The sequence below is a fragment of the Cupressus sempervirens genome, chromosome 10, assembly GCF_028749045.1.
Source record: "Cupressus sempervirens isolate cs-2001-9-10 chromosome 10, ASM2874904v1, whole genome shotgun sequence".
Lineage (NCBI taxonomy): Eukaryota > Viridiplantae > Streptophyta > Pinopsida > Cupressales > Cupressaceae > Cupressus > Cupressus sempervirens.
The window spans coordinates 581,732,906-581,738,868 of record NC_143127.1 but is presented as its reverse complement, the minus strand read 5'-3'; positions in this window follow the sequence as shown (position 1 = coordinate 581,738,868).

Here is a 5,963-nt window from a genome sequence, read left to right as displayed (position 1 = left end):
ATACTTGTTATGCAAGAGATATCTTTGCAATGATTGTTGAGCCTGAAAATTATGGTGTCAGTTATTATTTATTGTGATGTACTACAAAGAGGACAAAGTTATATGACCCTGAAGAAAATGCTAGAATGTTGTTCCCCATAGGTAACTTTATATATATATATATATATATATAGGTAACTTTATATTTATCAAATTTTAAAATACTTAAATTTGTGGTGCAGGTTCTGTTGTGATAGAGGGAACATATCTAAAGCAAGACAAAATAATCTAACATGGAATACACTTTTTTGATTATCAACCTAACAATAAGGTTTTACAATATAGCCACCTAGTCGTTGCTATCGAGCTTTGTCTACATCCAATCAAAGTTAAGCGTTCATGTCGCAAGTGGAGACTAGATAGTGAAGATCATGAGAAGATATTACATTTTATAAGTGTACATCATGGTTGAATTGACATTTTAGATTTATTTTATAATAATTTGAATATCAACTTCTTTTCAAACTATTGAATTTCATCTTTAATCAAATGTGGTTTTAATTGTACGATCATACTCTGAGTTATCATTAATTTATTAAAAAACAATATTAATTAATAATATTAATTTTACCATGGATGAATTTAATAATTTAACAACTTGATATATAAATAGCCTAAGTTAGTTTGCACTTACACAATCATTATCTATAGATACATGTATCAAAGATAATTTAATATGTTAGAATTCTTACAAATCAACTTCTTTTCAAACTATTGAATTTCATCTTGAATTAAATGTGCTTCTAATTGTATGATCATAAATTCTTAATTATCATTAGTTTATTAAAAAACTATATGATTTAATAATAAATTAATTTCATAAGTGAATTAAATGTGCTTTTAAAATTGTAAGATTAATAAGTTCATATAGTTAGATCATTAATTTATTTTAAAACTATATATTTTAATGTTAGTTTATTATATCTATGGTCACACTCTTAGTTTAAATTAGTTTAAATTAATATTTTTTTAAATATTATATTTTGTAAAAAATTTCTAAAATACTGTATTGTCTTACCTAATTAACATATTTTTATCCACATAAAACTAATATTTATCTTTAGCAGGTTAGTAATTGATAATTTAAGAAATACATGTATCTTTCTAACTTCCTACTAATATATTTAAGAAATTTGTATCTTTATTCCTATTAATTGATTTACCAAATTTAAATGTATCTTTAGTCCTACTATTTTTTTATTACATATAATGATTACAAATAAATATAATGTTTTAAATTTATTTAATCTAAATCATTTGGGTTAATTTAGTAGTTTTAAGCACCTATATTAATTCAATTCAATCACCCTATAAATTATTATTATTTTTGAAAATTTTTAATTAGGTTTGATAGAGATCAATTTGGAACTTATTTGACTATTTAACTATTGAAGTAGGTATTTAGAGAAGTTAATTTGATTATTTTATAATGATGACAATAAAATCTAAAGTTTAAAAGCTATAATCTAAAAATTATACATGGTCTACTATAATACAAAAAAATAACACATGTATATGTATACATGTACATGTCTCAGGAACATGAACATTCTATATAGCTATATAATACAAAAAAAAAAAACACATGTACACATATATATGTGTGTCTCAAGAATAAACATCTACATCTAATATATCTCTACAACTGAAATGCATACATATGCAAATTGTAAATCTTGAATGAATACATGTATGTAGCAAAATATAAAAAGTCATATATATACATGTGACCATCTAACTACTAAAGTACTAAATAATCAAATAAATAGTGAAACATATGTATACATGTGTCATGTCAAGGTACTAAAATACACATATATATGTATGTAAACTATGTCCAATAAATAAATGCATCAAAAAATATATAAAGATCTATTGTGCTACTAGAGGGACCCCTTAAGATGCATATGAACAAAACAACCCTCTGATCAACTTGTCTCCTGTACATCCTCTCGCTAAAGTGCATCAACTGAGCCTTGCAAATATATATATATATATATATATATATATATATATATATATATATATATATATATATATATATATATATGTATGTATACATAGACACACACACACACACATGTACATTAGAGTTCTAGATCTAAACATATATATACATGTGTGTACATTCAAATTAAATATGAGTGCATATATATATATATATATATATATATATATATATATAGTTTGAAACATAAAATTAGCTTTAAAAAAAAATTTAAAACTTGTACTTCAGCATTACTGGGTGCCTCAATAGAATCATCTCTCTTACAGACATGATGCCTTGAACTAACATTAGATGTAACCATGTGCTTAGTGACCTATGCCTGCATAGCTTGTTATAGTTAAAGATTAAATTAAATATCTATCTAAATTGAATTTTTAAATAAATTTATATTTTTTAATTTCATGTACATATTCAAATTTAAAAAGAAAAATTTTATGTGTGTGTGTGTGTGTGTGTGTGTACCTAGGTCTCAAGAGGTGGAGGATGATCAACAAACTCTATCGTATCATCTATCGATGCACCTCTTGAAACTTTGACATGTACTAAACTACCCTCAACACCATGTACAATGAAATACCCATGCTCGAACTAGTATCAATCTTAGACAAGCCTCACAACTACTCAGCAAAATCATCAAGACCCTCAACTATGATCCTAACATCTCCAACTTGTATGCCCAAGTCATCTATAGAGTGTTGTGAGCCCGGTGTCGAATGTTGTGAGCTATGCACAAGTGTATCATCTGTTACTAGTGTGGCAACCTATGTCTATGGAACTAAAGGGGCTTTGATGTTGTCTAACAACATCCATCACTAAGTAAACTAACATCTCATGTGTATTGAAAATGTAATTGATAATCTGCAACATATCCTCCAAAAAATACAGTGCCAAATCCATATGTGTCTGATGTCCTAAAAGACCATGAACATCACTTGGTAGTGGTGACCCAACAACTCTATATGCATCATCAGAGGTGCCTGAAGTGCTACTAGATGCTTCTAAAGATGGTCAACTAGGTGGATAAGGATGTTTACTATGAGTATCACGACCAATAGAATTAGATGTGATATTGGTGACCATAGATACAATGTGTCCAATAGTGTCAGTTGCTCCCCTCTAGGAAGCAAGGACAACTCTATTTGCAATAGGTGCATGTGTTGGAGTCACAGGAGGCAGTCTCTGTCCAACAAACTATTTGACATCTAGAGGTGGCAAATGAAGTGCACTATGATACTAGTCACAATCTATGATCCAACTACACCCTTGTCTAAAATAATCTGGAATGTCTAAGTAGTTGATATTGAGCCCCACGTGGAACTTAGCATACAACTATTGTGCAAAATAAAGAGGTATCTAGTCATTATTAGGATAACAACCATGTGCAGCTAAAAATTGAGGATAGATACTTGGTAGCCTCTCACCCTACCCTGTGCTCCCTCATATCTTGGAAAGAGATCTTTTTTGATGATGTCTTTGGAGGCCACTCTCTTGACATCATAAAAATATGTATCTACTAAAATCTCATCCATAAGCTTCATCGATATGGAAGCTAGTATGTCAGGAGTAAATGAATGATGAGCTCTAAATCTAGCTGTTAGATCCTGTAAACTCCTACATATAGTAGAACATATGTCTCTGCAAAGACCATCATCAAAGGACAATATAGACTACTATAGTCTAGCAACCTCCTACTCTAAAAATGCAAATAAAGCATTGATATTGATGCATGGAGGTGATGTAGTAGGATCTCTAGTAGGAGTTGTAGGTGCAAGCTAACCTATAATAGGAGCCACACCAAGAGCCACACCAGGACCTACACCACCTAGAGCTTCACTAAGAGCCACATCAAGAGCCAAAACTTGAGCTAAATTAAAAACCCTACCTTGAGGTACACCACTAGCCCCACCATAAGCCACATGACAAGCTGCACAAGGAGCCATAACAAGAATTACATCAATTGCTGCAATAGGAACCACATCAGGTGTCGTAGTAGGAGCTGCACCAGAAACTACATTAGGTCCCACACTAGGAACTATAGCAAGCTAATAATGTGAAGCCATATTTGTATGTAAATGTATCAAGAGCTAAGTCTACTATACACACAATTTTTTATTTTTAATCAAAAATTATTCATGTAATTGAACATACATCACACATGTCTAGATAATCTGTAACATGTACATATGATTTGATAAAATTTAAATATATGATTGAATGCATATACATGTACATGAGAGTTAGAGTCATTTAGGGATAATCAAAACTTGCTAATATGCAAAATTTAAAAGTTTAAACAATTCAAAATATTGCTCGATTTGTAGTGCCTACTCTCGTTCACATCTTTTCTAGACATATTGTTGCTATTATTATCAGACTATGATGGACTAGTTTTATGTTGATGGATTAGTGGTATTTTTTTGAGACTATTAGACATTATGTTATGGATTCAGAGGTTATGTGATGAGATCATTTAGACTTTACATTTCATGCATACATGATGATCATTACATTGCTTTTAGTTATTGTTGATGATTAGTTGATGGTTATTATCTCATGTGTTTTATTATGAATACTTACCCCATACTTGCATGTGTATGGTGTGTGTGTTTTCTTATTGTATGGCATTTCTGATGTGGTTAAGGAAGGGAGTCGTAGTCACTTGCTTAGTCAGGATCTACACGATGCACCACTTCCTACCATTGTCTCTTTCGCTTAGTATTATATATTGTATGTACATGCATGGTTTTTTTGCAGGTTGTAGGTATCAGGTATCGACTTTCCTGAATTGCCAGGATGAGCATACCCTATTATACTATCTCAATGATAAGAGAAGGGAGATAAATTCTCAAGTCCAAATCCCAAACCTTTAAGCCAATTTTCCTAGTGAGGTAGGACAAGTATCTGGATATTTTACCCATCGAATGTCTCAGATGACATAATTCGTGATTTTTAACCCTTTAGACTGAGTTTGTGTGATTTTCTCTATGATGGGTTTTCATATTTTATCTTGGAGGTCTATGGTGAATTTTCTATTAATTAAGTCTTAATAAATAGATTTAATTAATAAATTAACTATTTGAGAAAATTAATATAAAATATCATGCTATTTGATATCTTGATTATAATTAATTAAATGTGAATTATTTGTGGAAAAAGGTGTAAATAAAAGAAAATTAGAAATTAAAATTAATAATAATAATAAAATAATAATAAAGTAATAAATAAATAATAATAATAAAAGTTATAAGAATTAAAATGAAAGTTATAAATATTTAAATAGAAATTATATAAAAAGTGAATTGGAGTTATAAGCTTGCATGGGAGTTAACACACTTTTCTATTTCTCAAGTGTCAAAAACATGGGGGTTAGTGCATCAATTAAGCACATGGTGTCTACAACCCTATGGATCATCTTGAAGCTTGGAAAAGACCCATGCTTAGTTGGTGACACCTTCCACCTATTTTTAGAAGCCTTCTAGATGTTTCCTGAAAGCTCTTTATATTCAAGCATTCTTAGAGGCTTAGACATAGCATTTGGAGTGCAATTGGAGCATTGGAGGACTCGAGAACTTTGAAGAAGGAGCTTGCTCTGCGGGTTTTCTGAGGAAGAACAATTTAGCATCAGAATTCGATTAGATTCTTGTGATTTTACTTATGCTATTTCCGCATCATGCATTCCCTATCTTCTTCATGTCTTCCATATGTTTTTTGAGGAATTTCATATTTCTATTGTATGCATTCTCAATATGGGTGGTTTAATTTATTTGAGAATTTTATGCAAAAATTTGAAAAAACACGGGGCTAGGGTTTAAATTTGTAGCCAAAACCATTAGATGATTTATTGGATAAATTTTGAGACCAAATAGTTTATTGGAATAATCTAAAAATTGAGATCTTTAATTGAATTGTGTATATG